Genomic DNA, 19,364 nt, shown 5'->3' on the forward strand with positions numbered 1-19,364 from the left:
AAACTTTAAACTGATTGAGATAACATCAAAAACTTAACTAAATCTCAATTTTGGTGTGAATTACCAATCGTTCAATTGTTACTTAGTTATTATTTTTCGTTAATTTATATCATTTAATACTTAATATAGGTAGGTAGTTGGGTTTAGGTATACAGCATGAAAAGTTTTTCATCTTTTTTTTTATTGGTTTTCTTAAGACCGTTTTGATTAATTTTAAACTGACAGGCTTACTTACAACGAGTAATATGAGTGAAATTTGAAAATTGAAAAAAGAAAGTTTGCATGTTTGTTACTCCATTACGCGATAACTCAGCATATGGAAGCAAATGATTATTAGATATTATGCCTTTTTAATTGTGATTTACTTTAATTTTATTCCTGGTACACCACTAAAGGAAATGCTTTCATTCCATGATAATAATTTTTCTTTCATAATATAAGATGGTTTAATTAGTAAAACAAGTCCTACTACTATTATAAATGTGGATGTTTGTGAATTGAGTACATTTCATAGATAAATACATTAATTAATTAATTCATTCATTTAATAGATTATATATCTTCTGTTTGATAATTAAATCCCGGGACATCTGGCTATTTTTTGTACAAGCTTTTTTTACTTAATTGAAATTTTACCTCTTTGTCGTTGGCTGGCAGTTTGCATGATTAATGCAAGTACACACAGTCAGCAAAAACTATTAAAACGGAATTGGGATGTACGCATGTAAACTCTCGAAATCCCAATCGCTAAGTTCAGACAGATGTTATTTTACAATGGTATTCTTTATACCGGGTAAATAAGATCGCAGTGTAATTATAGATAATTATAATGAAGTCTCAGAATTTAAGTTCAACTGCTTAACCTTACAGCTCATGCAAGCAAAGTCGAAGGTAAGAGCTAGTAAAATATAAATTAATAAGCTCATAGGTATTCATAAAACATGTCACAACGGTAAACTAGGGGTTATAAAGTGATGTATAAGTTGATATAAGTTACAGCTTATATCATTTTGTAGTGCCATTTCCGTCATCTGATAAAAGTTGACGCAAGATGTCAGAGCTGCTTGAAAATATTTAGCATTTTATGTAAATAATTGAAACGAGTTAAACTTGCAATGCATTGCGCTCGTTACAAGACAAGCAATCTTTCAGGTTTAACTTAAAGTTTTGAATAATATTTCAAGATTATAACTTACATTTTGTGCGGACGTTAAGTGTTTATTTAAGGTCCGCAGTCACCGTTTGGTAACTTGTATTGTTGTATTACCGAGACGTAGTTTAATAAAATGTATCTTGGGCTGATAATTTTATTTTGGACCTGTGAAGAAACTTATTGGTGACCCCTGTACTAGTTCTTACCCGCGGCTTTGCACGCGTAAATCATTAAAACCAGTAGTTAAATTGAAATTCCGGGATTTACTAAATTCCCAAAAAATACATCGTGGATTTTATTAACGTTGTGTAATTACGCCAGTGACAAAATTCATGACTCTAAACCCAGCTGTTGAAATTTAGAGATTTTATCCCTGTCCGGTATAAATATCGGGATAAAAAGTAGCCTATGTGTTATTCCAGACGTTAAGCTATCTACATACAAAATTTCGTCCAAATCCGTCCATCAGTTTTAGCCTGAAGAAATAGCAAACTTAGACACACACGCACACATACACAATATTCACAAACTTTTGCATTTATAATATTAAGTAGGATGATATGAAGAAAAGTGGATATTTCGGCCTCCCCAACGGATGGGGAATTCTTCAACGAATGCAGAAGCAAGATAAGATAATCATCTTGGCCAATATACATACCTACATCCTACCGCGGGGCAGGCATCCTGTCAAAATGTAAGAGCTTCCCTAAGTAAATTTTAATATCATTTCGCGCACAAATTTCGGAAGAAAAACGACAAGATAGTACAAATACGTAGGTACGTTACCTATATTACATAGTTCGGTATTCAATAATACATGTTTAATTTCAAAGCAGACTTATGGTATGTTGTATCTACTGTTGCAGGTAAAAATATAATTTAAAGTACCTGGGTGATCGAGCTTTGCTCGAGCTAAAACTTTTTAATAAGCGTTTCCCCATAGATAAGACTAAGCTAGATTGATTTGTCATCCCCGACAATCCCTAAATACCCAATTTCTTCGATAGATACATATGTATATATTTTTGAGTGTGATTATTACTATTTGTTTCTTAATAATCGGATTATATTTAAAAAAATGTGTTTGTTTTGTAAACAGGTAGGTAGGTACATATGTGGTTTTATTCTCACACGACGTATTATCGTTAAAGCAAATGACACAAAAGCTTTTTGTAAATAATTTATTCTCATTTGAGATATTAAACATTGAAATCGGTCTAGAATTAAATATTTTTTAAAGAAGTGGCTTGACAGGCGAAATATTGTTAGATGGCGCATTGTAAGGTCCATTTCACATTACAGTTTTTCTGCTATTAACTCATTTAGTCATTTACAATCACAAACGTCATAGACATGTCAAACTTGGCAAACGTACTTCACGATAGGTACTAGCGCCAACTAGCCTGTTATGATAACCCTCATCCTATTAATATTATAAATGCGAAAGTTTGTAAGTCTGTTTGCTTGTTTGTTTGTTACTTCATCACGTCTAAATAACTTAACTGATTTAGATGAAATTCGGTATACAGATAGTTTGAGTCCCGGAGAAGGACAAACAATAGGTTTTATACCGGAAAATTGCATAGTTTCCGCAGAATAGCGGTAAACGAATTTTGCGCGGACGAAGTCGCGGGTAACGTGTATCTTGTACTTATGCGTAATTTTCGTGTCACAAGGAAATTTTTTCCGGTCAGTCGTTTGGTTGTCTAATGTTTCTATGTTTGTGTCTAATTATTTCGTGGATACAAATATCCTTTGATGTACGCAGTGTCATTTTTATAAGGTCTATTGCTTGACAAATTGCAGTAAAACTGTTATTATTGGGCGAACAAAGTTACTCCCTAGAGCTAATGTAATCCGACTTTACGGTAACTACTCTTAGGGTAATTACGTAAAATATAGTCTTATAATTATAATGTAATAGAATGGCTTTCTATGTGGGCACCTCTTAGAAACCACATGAATTCTATGAATAATGCCCATCGTTTTGCGTTTTGCGAACATAAAGTCGTAAAGAATTAGGTTTTTATAACGAACAGTCTATTTTTTCTGTGCAAACGATGTTATTTATACGTAGTAACTTGCGTTTGTTACTTGGGATTGCTCTATAAAATTACATGACAAACTAGCTTTAGTCGTGGCCACGTTTCCGCGATCCTTTAGATCAAGCCAGGCAATGGAAATGGGAATGTCATGGGAAGTCTTTAATGATATCGTGATATTTAATTTAAAATCTACGAAGAACACTCGAGAAGTATTTCATGTGTCTATAGACTTAGTGGTTGAGAGTCTGCGATAATGCATTCACATATCCCGATCCTATGGAAATATTGAGATTAAACTACATTTAGGGGCTGTTTCGCCACCCATTGATTTATTTTATTTAACGGATAAATGTGGTGCCGTCTCCGTCTATTCGAATAAAACAAACAAAGACAGCATCACATTTATCCGTCAAATACATTTATTCAACGGATGGTGAAATAGGAGGTTAAATTAGTTTGCTAATGTCGTTCAGAACTCGAAACACAAAATATCGGTTTTCAATTTCATTCTAATTTGCATTTTCAGGAAAACGAAGATCATCGACGTGTCCCGAGCGTCATTAATTAATATTTAGTTGTACCGTACCTACGTGATATTCTAGAAAATTTAGCAATGAACATAGCAAACGGGACTGGGTTCTACAGAAAAAAGAGTTAATCATCGCCTTATTATTTTGTGAGGCGCAATTTATTATTAGATGTTCGTTTTTGTATTTTGCTGCCTAATTTTTTTATTCTGTGTCTCGAAATATCTGTAAATCTCCCTCTTTTTCTCTCAATCGTTACACTAAATCGTATTTATAATATTAGCAATGCTACTTTTTATGTAACGACATAAATTTTTACCATATCCTCAGCTATATTGGTATTTAATAAAAATTAACCGACTACAAAAAACCATGAAAATAATTTTCTACCAGTCTGAAGTCGGTCGGTGCCTCAGCACGAGCCAGCAGGAGTGGACCTATAGTCATCTACCTCATCCACGCACTTTATATTGGGTTTCAATCACTCCTGCTGGCTCGTGCTGAGGCACCGACCGACTTCAGACTGGTAAAAAAATATTTTCATTTTTTGTTACAAATTTTTTCTTCACGCTTTTTAGTGTAAATAATCTAAGATACAATAGTTTAATATCAACTGCTCATCACCTTTTACGAAAGATTGCTTTTTCCGATGCAGAGACTTCATTATTGAGAAGTCCTGGTGCTTCACCATCTATTCCATTTCACCATATGCATTACGAGGAGCATAAATTGCTTAGCAACTTTATTAAAGTATAATTGAAATTCAACCCATGAAATACTTTTTACTGAGTAATAACTCCGATGGTCAACTGTGGTCTTCATCATCAGTTTCACTTCACCAAATGATGATTTTCAAAAGCAAATGCACGAGTTAGTTCTAAATATATTATCAAAATTACCATAGGCGGCCCTACAACATTTGAAGAGTTCCCTCGATTTCCTTAGGATCCAATCATCAGATCCTGATTTGGTGCTGGTGATCCTAAACAATTTTTTTTCAAATTAGTTCATAAATGACGGAGTTCTGAGGTAACAAACATTAAAAAAAATACAACCGAATTGATAACCTCCTCCTTCTTTGAAGTCGGTTAAAAATAGATACCTACTTTGGATGTATGAGTGACTCGTAACTAATCATAAATTAAACTTACTCTTAACCGTCATTGGTGCTATAAATATGTTTAACTCATGCTACGTTTTATGGCCGTAAGTATTTTACTTACTTAGTTAGATCTCAGTCTTTTCTAATAATGTGTAAACGTAAAATGGTCAGCTCGGCTCTTATTCTCGAGTACGCACTTACTTGCTTAAATTTGAAAGTTTAGATCAAATGTTGTTGAATATTCTTTCTATGTATTTTGGGGCCTACAAATTGCCAATACTTATTTAGTGACGCTACTATTTTACTAAATGTGGTGCGAAAAAATTGTAATTTTCTGACTGGTTTTTTAAACTGCTTACAGCTCCCGGCAATTATTTTACTGGTATTTGCTGTTACTCAATCTAAACGTCGGATGCTTCATTTGTTAAAGGAACAACGTAACCAATATCGAACATTTTCCTACAACGTACGTGTCGATAGCGAAGCAAAAAATGGTTCTATAATGACTACCGAATACTTTTTAGTATTGCCATACGAACACGCATCGCTCACTTCGAATCCAAAAGCGTTCATTGAAAGTCGTTATACTCACGGGGAATCTTGATCCCTATGACAGTTTCACTGACATTTCTAATAGTGATGCAAAAGTTTCGATTTTCTCATTTTTTTGCGGGCAAAGGTATTGCATTCAGCCAAGTTATTTAACATAAATTATTTTAATAAAATAAGATAGATGCACTGGTAATGTTTCTCAAATTCCTATATTTATGCGTTCAGTACTTCATATAAATCCATTACACACATTATTGCAGCTCGGAATCGGACGCTGAAAGTCAAACAGATAACATTTCACTATCACATTCTGATTAGAATATAAAAGTTAACCATAACTCAAAGCGTTTGTTTTATTTTTGCCTAGTCCAAGGACAGTAAACATTATTGACAAAACATGTTTCCTTACATCCAGCTGTAGTCATCGACATCTGCTTATCGATATGCCCCTCCTTAGTCGATTCAGCCTACCGAAGTAACTTTTGCAATACGTTGCCGTGTAAGTTTGGATGATCTTATTTCCGATAATTACGAATAATACTTAATAATTTGATAATATCCTTTTTTTAAATATTATAATTCTACAAATTATGACGTGGTAGACTTCCAAGCATTGCTTTTAAACAATTTCGCGTAAATCCATTACAAGTTTATATAAAAGTGGAACTAATGAACTGTCACTGTCAGTGTCATAGGGATCAAGGTTCACCGTGAGTAGTATAGTCATTTGAAAATATTTACTATTTGACTATTTCATAGATATTCTTAGGACCTATTCTCAATGGGTTTCGGAATCAAACCTATCGAGCTGGCATTGGTATCTGGTCATCAAGTTAAAGTCACAGGTAAAACGCAGGTAAGCTGTTACTCAATCCTAACCTAATTGCAAAACATAAGATCTTAATGACATTTTGCATAAGGACCGTTAAGTACTACACCAGAAACTGAACCAGCTTTAAGTACGGTGACATAATAATAGAACCGATAGGCTTCTCAAACTAGTACCTATACCTTAAAGCGAAAGCGTTAGGTGATTTATGAACATGGAGGAATGCGAACATTTAGGTAACCTACAGAATTCTACGATGGGTACGGTTTTATGGACAGAGTGTTTTTAGATTTAGGGAACCGTTTGCAAAACATTAAGCTTTAACACGTCAATATTCACTAGATTGGCAGATATATGGAATGTCAATATGACATTAATAGCACAAAGGTTCCACCCTGGTACGCGATTCAGTTTCTTTATCTGTACTCGGACGGTTTTTGTAATGTCTTGATGACGTTTCAATTAAATGATTTAATCTGTCATCTCCCAGGATAACAGGATCAAAGGAATTAGGGCACAAATTTGTGCCTCTGGGAGAGGACAGGTTAACCCTAAATTACAAATGTGTGTGTGTGTGTGTAGATGGAATGGGTCATAATTAACTATGTTGTAACGACAAAATAAAAATCAGATGTGAGTATAAATAATAACAATATTTATTTAGTACATTAGTAATGCGTGGTTGGCGGCGGTAACTTAATGGTGGTATGCGTTAAGGCCGTGGCCGTCGTGGTGCGCGGGCGCAGGCTCGGCGTGCACGGTCGGCGCGGAGTTGTGGACGATGGCGTTGAAACTGGAAGCAACATATTAAATCAGATTTGTCATGTATACAAGGCAATTGGTGGATTCTAGAGGCTTGATCAGGATCAATTGTAAACAACTTCGTTAATTATAAGCTGGCGTTATTTCTTTTTATTAGCAACTAGTTGTTGCCCGCGACTCCGTCTACGAAGAATTCGTTTAAAAATTTACGGTTTTCGCAATTTTTCCTTTATCTGTGTTATAAGACGTTGCTTCGCACAAAATTTCAAGATTCTGAGTTTACGGGAAGTACCCTGTAGGTTTTGATTCCCTTGCGAGCTTCGAAAATTTGCGGCATGAACGGCTGTATCTTTTGATTGCGTTGGCTTAGAACTTTGATTTTTTCACAGCTTCAAGGGACAGTAGACTTGATTATTTGATATAAATTTCAGCTTGATACCTCCACGCGTTCCTGAAAAAAGGGTCTTGACAGACCGACTGACGGACAACAAAGTGATCCTATAAGGGTTCCGTTTTTTCCTTTCGAGGTACGGAGCCCTAAAAATTATATAAAATGGTGTTTTGTATCATCAATTAGTGTAACCAGTGTTCTTCTACTTTTGTTTTTTTTTCCCTGTGTGAAATATCCGGGTTATGGGGGAGGCCTAGGTCTTACAGTGGACGTCCTACGGCTGATTGTGCTGATGATTAGATATGGGTTAGTAACATTTTTTACGTAGATGCCGTTAATCTCGATGACTGTAGACATGACAACTGCTTTAAGGTAAGCCCCAATCGGAACAAATGTTGCTGCGTGTGGCTCGAATGCAAATTCAAACGCACAAATTAATGTTGAAAGCATAAATAATAGTCGCCGGCACTAATGGTATAGCGTACAGTAGCTCTTATGATATGAAATGTAAACAATGTATCTTCTGTTACGTTGTGCGGTATAAAGTAATTTACTGCTTATTGAAACACAAGACGCAGGAACTCGTTGTTAATAAACACCTTTCATCTGTTTGTCATTACAGTTCTTATTATTACACACTACAAGTACCTACGTAAGAATGTTCATCAACAAGTTAACACCATGAATGAAATATTATAGTAATAAATTCCGACGAAATTTTAAAATCCGAAGAATTATCATATCCACTTGTTCAGTTATTTAAATCAAAAGCTGTTTTTGTGACTCAGGAAATTCTGAATAGGTACGAAAGTCTTTATAACATTATGATCGAAGCCCCAGACGTGCCTATAAAATACCTATCTCTATCTGTCAGTTGTTTCCAAAAAGTTACATCATTTAATCCGTCAGATCAAGCGGTATGACTTCCTAACTAGATCAATCAATTCAAATCGATGCCTGACTCTTTAGTCAATATTTGTCAGTCGAACCATAAAAAGCAATGTGAATTACAATTTCAAAATTAAATTATGTGCAATGATGACAAAATATTGCCAGCGGGGAGGCATTCTTTTGAGCTTATTATCCGACTATGTCATAACTAATTATAGTTGTGCCCTGCAACGTTCGAGCCTGCCGTGCAATTTGATCATTGTATCAGGCACATCGACTGAAGATCGGTTAGATTCCGCAAAATTGCAGGATTGCTGCAAAGTTTGTTCAGATGCTATCGGAGTTATCGAGCGAAACAACATTAGTATTAAGATAAAGAGATGTAATAGATTGCACTGTCTACACAAAAAGCAATTAGTCTCGCCAGGTTCGTTTTGGCCTTAACATAGTGAAGATATCTTTTACATAACACGGCAGATGCGCGGCGTGTAGCGTGCTCCATATGAATGGGATGGACAGCTTCGCACTGAATTGAATTAAGATAAAAGATCGCGTGTCTAGGTCATCATATCAGAATTACTACCGCATAGTTAAGTAAGTAATGTTGTTTTTGTTTATTTTGAACGCAGATTATGCAGTTTAAAAAAATACATACCCATTGTGGTGGTCAGCGGTGTAGGTGACCTTGCGGAAGGAGCCATCGGGCTGCAGCAGGGAGTATTCTCCTTTCACGACATCACCATCGCGGGTCTCGTGCTGGGACTTGTGGTCGCCGGTGTGAGGGTCTTCCACGGAGTAAGCGTACTCATACTTGGCAGGGGCGGCCTGAGGATTTAAAATTTAGTCTTACTGTTTGGTCTGATTTATTTAGAACAATTCTCATCTTGTAAGCAAAACGGCCAGTTTCTTAGCTTTATGTAATCTTTCAACCGTGATTGATTATTTAGTATATTTTTACGCAAATGTGAGCGATGCATACAAACATATAATGGAGTGCTTGATAAATAGACATTAATCCAAATCGCAGCATGATAGATTGTCGATGAGATGTTACAAAACTTTCTATAGTCTTTTAATGACAAGGAGCTTACACAATAAACATTTAATTGGGTTGTACTAACTGATCTCATTTTTAATCATATTATTAGCTTGCTGTGCCTTTCACTTTCTTTGTGTTAGTAAGTTTAGGTGCGTGTGTTCGTAATGGTTCGTATAAAGAATTTAAACTGCATTAGCAACCACAATTAATGGCTTAGAAAATAAGACCTGGAAAATAAGTTTAAGGTTTAAAAAAATCTACAAAACTTTGTCTATCTCACCAAATAATTTTTCACTTCTCATGCTTGTAAAGTTGGTATTTATGCTGGATCTAGGTGACATAAAATGTCTTTTTATGCTCTAGTGCATAAAGTAAAATCTTCGTCTAAGACACAAGGCAGTTAGGTGTAAACAGCCACAAACAAAGTTTCTACATCTTTTTTATATAATTTTAATTTATATAAAACTAAAAATCAATCAAATTAATCAAAATGGATCAATAAAACTAGAAAAATATAATTATAATAGTAATGCGTGTACAATAAAAGATAGGTACATAGTAAGTGAACAACTTTTTCCACTGTTGCTATTTCATTTCCTTGTCATCGAAGTGAAAAGCAGTGTAAAACTCGAGCATTAAACTCATTTTCCCCTCGACGTGTCTATTCACCTTCGCTGTACCGGCTCTGGTGGCTATTTGAACGTCTCGGGTAAAACGGCTCGTTTTGTGCTCTCGTTGTACAATCTACTATTATCCGATTAAGAGCCAATTGTCATCTGACTTAATAGATATTACAATTTCAAAGTGCATACTCCACATCATACTATTATACTCGTATGTATGTAGGTATATACGAGTGGGTAAATATAAAATTTAGGCATCCCAGTGAGAATCGAGTTGTTAGCGCGTAACATCCCTGATATGTAAGCGGTAATAGTAGATTGATAACCAAGGGTGGAAAGTGACCCATTTCACCTGAGATATTTCTGGCGCTCAAACGAAGTGAGAGCGCCAATAGTTCGAGGGGAAATGGGTAATTTCACCCGAGTTAGACACTCTACTTTTCATTTCGACTGTGAGGAAAGTTAAATAGTACAAAAAATGAGAATATCATTAAATTGAATTTCAGTATTCAGTAAATAATGTATTTACTTATATCCAACCTCCAACGGTACCTTTTCGAACTGGCCACTTGCCTCGGCCGAGTATAAAAAAAATCGAGTTGGCCACGACCAAGGAGTTTAATATCCCTACAAAACTGGAGGTTGAACGCCGAACGAAGAAGTTTGACCTTAATTACTTATTTATATATTCCACATCTTTCTTTCACATTTCACGAATGACATTCATCTCTTTCTTAACCTGACTAAAGAAAGAGATGGAATATGTTCGTGACGTAATAAAGATCTAATTTCTTGTTTTAAACGGATATGTTGGACGTGCATCTAGGTGGCCATGCCGAAACGTGAAAAAAAAGTGTCATTGATGTCACTAAATTATCTTCGACTCCGTGGCTAATCGAAAAATTAAAGAAAAAGTACTTTCCACCCTAGAGATGAAAACGCAATTTTCCACCCGGCTATCTACCCATGAAAAATAAACTTTCCGAACAGGAGAGATGAAAAATAACATGATCATCTATTCTATTTAATGTTCTTCTTTCTGATTCGTTCCTCGTTGTATAAAAATGTAGGCAAGCTTTTACAGATTTGCAAAGAATGAATACTCACGTGTTCCTCAATATGTTCATGGTGTCCGTGTCCAACAGCGACAGCCACGGGAGCTACGTGCTGCACGACGGGGGCTTGGTGGATCTGGGGGGCGGCGTGGTGGATCTGAGGAGCGGAGTAGTGGACCTCGGGAGTGGAATAGTGGACCTCAGGAGCGGAGTACTGGACGGTGTGCTGGATAGGGGCAGCCTGGTGAACAACGGGGGCGACGTGCTGGACGGGGGTGGCGTGGAACAGAGGAGCGCTGTGCTCATATGAGTGCTGGACGTGAGAGCTCTGTTCAATGATGGAAGGAGCAGAGTGCTGGAGAAGAGGGGCGGCGTGTTGGTACACGGTGGCAACAGGGCCGGCGTAGTGACCGTCATTGTGACCATCGTAATGGCTTTCTACGTGGTGCGAGGGCTGGTCGTGACGGACGATGCTCTGGGAGGAAACGGCGTGTCCGTGGCTTTGGCCATGCCCATTGTCCAGGATTACTCCGGCGGAGCAGATTGCCACTAGGGCGCTGAATACTGCGATCTGACAAAAAACAATCACCATTGTTTAATTTGTTTAAGTATTTTAAATTTAATTAAAAAATCAATCACTATTTTTAATTTAAGCACTCACTTTAGAGTACATGTTGATGCTGTACCGAATGGGACTCGATTGATAAAATCCTTGCCCCGGTGGTAGTTTTTATACTTCAGATGCGGCGCGGGCGCATGTCACCCGATACTCAAAACCGGCTCGATATGCGATTCCGTTGTATTCGATTACCTTTAGGTGTATTACGTCAGTGTCATTTTTTAAATCCTCCAAGGTTGGGGTAAAGCTCTGCGCATAAAGCCCTTTTTTTCTAAAAATCAGATAGTCACTAAAATTTGTATATCATCCAACATTTTGATAAAAAAATAGTAATGATTCATTTTGCATGATATATTTTAGCAGTTTTATGCAATCATATTGGCCCACATCCATCCACTGCTGAGTAAAGGCTTTTTCATTTTCACGCTACTTCTAAATCGTAAAACGGATACGTAATGCAAAATACCTCTTTGCGTGTTAGTGTGATTAAATTAAAGATAGATAGACATTCATTTGCGATATTAATTAACCGGCTTACCGCACTGACAAACTTGCGGTTACGGAGGTGTTAGAAAATCCAATATCAAGACTGAAACTTTGTAGTATCATTAAGGTGAACTTTATAGTTTTTGTTCACATTAAACTGAAGTAAGGTCACAAAGACCTTAATTATGCAATAAAGTTTTAATAAAAATAACATACGTTTTAATGCGACTACCTAATGAATAACAATCTTATAAAGACTGAAATGTGGAACGTAGGAAAAGGTTTTTGTAGCCAATGAAGGACCGCGGAAGGGCAAAAACGAAACCCTTATAGTTTCGCCATGTCTGTCTGTCTGTCTGACTACCAATGCTATATATATATATATATATATATATATATATATATATATATCTAGTAAACTATGCAGACAAAATGGTACAATAAAAAACTAAAAAAAAATTTTTTTTAGGGTACTTACCTCCCAGAGACGTAAAATGGGGGTGATTTTTTTTTTATCATCCAACGCTATAGTGTGGGGTATCGTTGGATAGGCCTTTTATATTAGGGGTTTGCTAAGACGATTTTTCGATTCATTGGTTTTTTGTGAAATATTCAACTTTAGAGTGCAAATTTTCATTAAAATTGAGCTCTCCCCCTCTAAAATCTAAACCGGTGGGTGGAAAAATTTGAAAAAATTGGAGATGGTAGTAAGTATATCAAACTTTCAAGGAAAACTATAACGGCTAAGTTTGCTTGAGAAATATTAGTAGTTTAACTCTTAAATAGCCGCCTAAGGTATAAAATATACCTAAACTTGGAAGATTCCGTATAAAATACGAAATTCTTAGAAAAAAATTCACTTAATTTTTTCGTAATGGCTACGGAACCCTATTTTGGGCGTGTCCGGCACGCTCTTGGCCAGTTTTTAATGTTGGCCTAACTAAGTCACTGTGTCTGCTTTGATCAAAAAAATTTTTTTATATATGTATAGTGGTCTATGAAGCAGAACAAACTTCTTCAGAGTTGTACTCAGAGTAGGTAGGCAGCTAAGTATATCTATCTACTTACCTCAGAGAAGAACTCTAATACTCGTATCTTATGTTCAAACTCAAACTCTTTGCTGCGTTAATGTTGTGATGAAGATCGTAAGAAAATATTTTTCTAATCATTTCGGCCTAGCATATACACATGATAAAAATAATAACACCTTTAAATATATCAATTGGTGTCGAGCTACTTAGCTTTTTTCAGTTTTATATCCGTGTCACTTCCGATGCTTTGCTGCTTTGTGTAATAATGATACACGCTTTTGCGATTGGTATCGAATCGGTTACATTTGCATACCGAATTAATAATTATCGTACGTAATAATTATGCGTTATAGTTTGTTTATTGTTTACAAATTTATGCAGATTGAATGAGTGCTGAATAAAGCCAACGTTTAATTTATTATTCTTAAAGAGACGAGATGCGTTTTATTAGGAATTAACTTATTTAATGAACTGGGAAGACGTAATTCTTTTTCGATCTTTTTATTTTAGTTTTGTTTCAGTATGGGCTACTGTACCTAACTAATTAAATATTTAACAGTGTGATCAATAATCGTAAAAGTAGATTTTGACATAGTTTCTTTGGTCGGATTGATCTTTTTGGATGGTATATGAAATCCCGATGGCCATAATTATAATGAGACAGCATTGCCAACAAACAAAAAATATTATTTGGATAAAATCTTCCTTTTACAAGTATTATGAAATGAAACAGTTTTCTTAAACAAAATTGATAGACTAAGTAGCTTATAAATAACATAATTATTAAACTATAATAATCAATATACATTTATTACACAAAGTTCGATATAACATTAGTTATGAGCATTTTTATAATTGATAAATCTGTCTACCTGTTTGTTTAAAGAGTAAAAAAAAAACAATTTTAGTGATTCATAATTCTGACAGAATTTATTCTTTCGTAGTGTTATTAACACTTGTAAATTTTATTTTAATTTAGTTGTAAATAATAAATAAAGTGATTCAATTGAACATTTTTTTTTCTTTAGGGTTTTAGTGTAAACGAGTCCGAATTGTATCGACAAGAAAGTAGCGCTTTGGTTGCACCGAGTGCTCCGGTAAACTATTGCGTAACGCAGGGCCTTGCTACACTTAGCTCATTACTCCATTAAGTAAGATGAAGGCTTGTTAGGTCGTTAAATTGACTGTATTTTCTTTCGTTAAATGCTTGGGTGGCTATATGCCTTTTTAGTGTTCAAGAGTAGGTGTATTTCAACTAAGGGCTTTTTACAAAAAAGTAATAAAAAAACGACGATCATTTTTGGTACCGAACGAAATTAAAATAATGAAGTTCAAAGTATATCATTCATTTCACGAAAAAAAAAAGTATTCTTTGACCTATCTTTTGAGTGTCAATATTCGCTAAAGATACCTCGAAGGGCTTTTTATAGTCGTGTTATTGTTATTGGTTTTAGTAGTGGGTTTGGTTGCGTTTCCGTTGTACATTTTATTTAGTAGGCGGAGGGAGTGTGAGAAACTGGCTTTTTCTTAGCACAAAGATTTAGCATCTGGATACAGCGTGGTAACGCTGCCAGCCTTCTGGACACCTTACCATTTGATGAATTTTAGTTTGTATGTAGTTTTAGTTACCTTTATTTTGTTTTATATTATACAGGCACTATATGGATGCCAATATCGGATGGATTACTTTTTTTATATACTGTTTAAAGACTACCGAATAGCTGAGTGGTTAGGGGACCTGACAAAACAAAGCTTGAGGTCTCGATTGATTTCTCGATTCAGTGTTTAAGTATACATAATAATATATCTATCTATTTAAGTATGTTCATCTGTTGCCTAGTATGCATATGCTAATTGTCCCGTGATATAAATTTATTTATGTACGAGTATTACAAAGAGATAGAGAGGATAATAGTCTATCAGATTACCATTTAGATATGAACAGTTTAAAATAGGCGGCGGAAATAAACATGAGTGGTGAAAAACTAATAAAGCAATATTTAAATAACACTAACTAAACACATTATATAAGTGAACATTCCAGATACTTACCAAAATTAAAATGCTCCAGTACCCAGTGTGCCTCTGTCACAACCGCTCTGCATACCTCCCCTCGCCTCGTAACGAACGCGATGGCTTCAATACCTGCCTGCATTTCTGCGAAGGTCACTGCATTGCTTTTACTTACACCCATTACCGACCAATTAAAAAGCAGTTTAATATTCGTTGTTTTTAAGACTGAATTGGGGTGATTTGTTTCATGGATTTAAGATATTTGACGTTTGAAAGTTTTGTTTAAAATGAAACCTTGCTATGGCAACCTTTTGACTTATTTTAAACATAAAAAAATCTAAAGTGGTACTTGGTGTTACTGTCAAGGCTACAAAAAGTAATTAATATTATGTTATTCTGTTTCACTTCCTTTTCATTTACTTTATCGAAATACGAGAACAATACTTAATAAGAAGATACGTACTCTGAGGCGCATTTCAAATAGTTGTTCGTCAATTATTATGTCATCCTTGTTTGCCTTACCGTCTCTAATTTTACATTTTTATGGCATGACACTGCTCAGCGGTTGCTAATTTAATAGCAGATGCCATTCTTGCGTGCTTGCAATGTGCGCCGAGAGTCTTCCTTAAAAAGTTTGTACATTTTAGCTCCAACTGTTTAGCTGCAAAACATGTGTGATAGTAGACACATAAGTAGTTAGACATACGAATATGTGAGACACAGTAACAGGCTCTGTTTTGCCCTAAGATAACCCTAAGTTTGTGACGCTTAAATATAACCATTTGAGAGATTTCTTCAGCGACACGGATTATTATTGGTCTGAGACCCCACAAAGCGTTCAGTATTTCATTCTCAGACACTTGACACGCAACTCGTAAGGTGCTCTGCGAGGATGTTGCGAAAATGCGGTCTGTCCTAACAAACCACACAGGTTAAGAACATAAGCGCACGATATTCGATACAACAAGCTATATTCTAAGAACCCTTTGTTAATATATCATGTAGACTGATTTTAAATACGTAAATGCTTTTGTGCGGAAAAAGATATTAATCGTCTTTTTTATACACTCGTGCGGTAAAGACGAACTTCCTGTGGAACCTTTTTAACCCACGAATATGGCAGTTTGCATGTCTAATAATTATTAAAAAAGAAAACCTTACAATCTATCAAATAATCAGACTGAAATGCAGTGACTGAGTATCCTAATTAGTACACGTTGAGCTTGGTGTAACTTTATTTATTTCTTTGAGATTTTTCTGTATTGTCTTGAATCTGTTGTATTATGTTCTATTAGTTACTCTAATAACGAGTACCTAACAACGAGTGTTTTTTTAATGTAGGTACTTAAAAAAGTACATTTTGTTTACTTATTCTCTGGTACTTACAGTCAATATTAATAAAAAAACTTTTTGGAGGATAGAAGAATAGTCGCATATCGTTTCGTAGGTGGTTTATACGGATTAACTGCACTAGGTTGATGATCATCTAACACATCACTAATTCTGCCCCGTTGCAGCAAGTTTTCTCCCAGCGAGTTGTGTTACGCACATCGCGATGCGTCTAACGGCCTTGCCACCGTGACTGATTCGTATCAATGCTCGGGCCTGTTGCGCTCACGCAACCGAATGCATTCAAACAAATTCCAATGTCATTGTTAAATTATTTAATTGCTCAATTGTAAGCCCCTTAGTTACCGTCAAGGAGATATCGTATCTGTTTAAAAGTTGCGAGAGAATTTGGGTGGAGTTCATCCATATTGACAAGTCGGAGAGGGTGGGATCTGGCAATAAATCAATCAATTAAAATTTTCATATTATTGCACTGAAACGCTTATGAATCTTTTTGTGAACGCCCAGTCAAACCCTAGGACATGAAACTGATAATTTGCATAGTGGTTGCGTTGATGATGCTGACAAGTAGGTAATAAAGACGGAATCGGCGAATTTTCTACGATATAAGGAATTTCGAATATATGGCGAAGCTAATAAATAACCTAGTACTCAATAAAACAGCCATTTAACTTTCAAAGATACCTCTTAAAACCGGCCAAGAGCGTGTCGTACACGCCCAGGATAGGGTGCCGTAGCCATTACGAAAAAATCAAATAATATTTTTCTAAGGATTTCGTATTGTGTACTGAATCTTCCAAGTTAATTTTATACCTTAGTACCTTAGGCTGCTATTGACTCCAAGCAATCTTAACCGCTATAAATTTTTTTTCCACCCAACAGTAGATTTTTGAGGGGGGGGACGACGCTTGATTTCAATTTGCACTTTAATGTTGAATCGCAAACAGATCACTGAATAGAAAAATTGTCTTAGCAACTCCCCAATGGTTTTAAAAGACCTATCTAACGATACTCCATAATATAGGGTCAGTCGAGAAAAAAAAAACACCCCCACTTTACGTCTATGGGAGGTACCCTAAAAATTTTTTTTTTACTTTTTTTATTGTACCACTTTGTCGACGTGACTGATATGTATATACATGTCAAATTACGCCTTCTAGTACTAACGGTCTTTGAGCTTACCCGTGGACAGACAAACAGACAGACGGACAAACATGGCGAAACTATAAGGGTTCCCAGTTGACTACGGAACCCTAAAAAGGTCTCTTATTTAATACGATGTCTGCAAGCCAATTTATTTCATTTTTGACGAATTAGCCGGCTGCTTTGCATTCACCGATTACTTGTTGTTAAAACAGTTGAGTCATTTATCTTTTTCTTATTTAATACCTTAATTGGAATACCATTTTATAAAATGTCAACATGAAAATACCATTTGGTCTTACATTATTTCACGTTTTGCACGTCATACATGATTAATGGCTTTTCTTATTATTTTTTTACTTGATTTAATTAGGAATGAGAAATAATTCAAGAAAATGTCTGCTACCGTCGATATGAATGTGTTATTTATTTGCTGACTATTACGACAACACTGGAAATCTAGCAATTGTGGTTTTTCCCCAATACTTCATAACTCTATGAAACAAATGTCTACCTACAAAGGGCAAATGCCCACCGTCAACGATTGGTGAGAAGCGAATGAAGTCAGAAAACAGTTAACTAATACGAAAAAAATATCAAAATCTCCACGCTGATTTCTGCCGACAGTGTGAACAGTTTGTGTTCAACTCACGATCAATTATAATCAGGTATGTATTTTTTTGTTGACTCGGAAACTACCTACATTTAAAATATTCCTCATCAGTAGGCTGCTCCCTTAAAATTTGATAAGACATATAACCTAAAAATTACATTTATTTACCCCCTGTTTCACCGGAGTCGTATCTGAATATCGAAAATTAATTTATCTAGTGTTTAAAAGTCGACGGTCAAAATATCGAAAGTAGGTTAGGTTATGTCAGGTTCGATATTTTGACCGTCGATATTTTAACTATCGATATTTCAATTTTCGATGTTCAAAAACGTGCCCGTTTCACCATCCATTGATTAAGTTTATTTGACAGACAAATGTGATGCCGTCTCTGTTTGTTTTGTTTGAATAGACGAAGACGGCATCACATTTATCCGTCATATAAAACTAATCAATTGGTGGTGAAACAGCCCCTTAGAGTTCTGAAACGATAGCAAAAATGTTGTCAGTTTAGAAACAATTTAATATTTGCACTGTTAGACATTAACTGTGTACTGGTGCGATCATTTCATATACGTTATTTCAACGTTCAAGTGGTTGCAAAAACTAGAAAAATATTACAGTCCAGTAGATGAATTAAACCAGTTACTTATAGTAATTAATTTATTTGCAGATATAATTTCCTATTAACTTCCCTGTATATAATTGAATAAGACTAAGTTGTGCAATGCTGATTATAACACAATATCATGAATCTTTTCTCAAGTCCGCAGTTTAATAGTTGTAATTACAGTTAACTTTAATTAGTTTAGTTGAGATATCGGAGTAATCTCGGTTGCGAAATGTCGAAATATTGTAGTCTAAATGCAAGTTATGCGGGGCTCCACTGTCTCAGACGCAGGCGCAGACCCTAGGCAGCTTTCACTCCTTATTTTGGCTCGCATATTGTATGGTAATTCTCGATATGCATTTTGGATGCGATCTGATAGTTCCCACGCTCCAGTGGACTGCAATTCCAATTAACATGTGCTTGTATACAAGCTGCTGTACTAAAAGGTTGCTTTTGTTCCACTTTTACGAAATAAAGTGGTTAACTATACACATTTTCAAAATAGGGTTTGACGTAGAAATGAAATTGTGTAC

At 35.5% G+C, this 19,364-nt stretch overlaps 1 pseudogene across 1 annotated transcript; it reads right to left on the bottom strand.

Annotated features, from left to right (window-relative positions):
- Nucleotides 1–6,842: 6,842 nt before the first annotated feature.
- On the bottom strand, nucleotides 6,843–11,386 carry LOC141433464 (uncharacterized; annotated as a pseudogene). The gene is made up of 3 exons (XR_012451928.1): nucleotides 11,022–11,386; nucleotides 8,908–9,077; nucleotides 6,843–7,001 (listed from the first exon to the last, which is right to left on the bottom strand). The product of XR_012451928.1 is annotated as an uncharacterized protein (transcript).
- Nucleotides 11,387–19,364: the final 7,978 nt, after the last annotated feature.

This window comes from Choristoneura fumiferana, chromosome 12 (genome assembly GCF_025370935.1).
Source record: "Choristoneura fumiferana chromosome 12, NRCan_CFum_1, whole genome shotgun sequence".
Classification (NCBI taxonomy): domain Eukaryota; kingdom Metazoa; phylum Arthropoda; class Insecta; order Lepidoptera; family Tortricidae; genus Choristoneura; species Choristoneura fumiferana.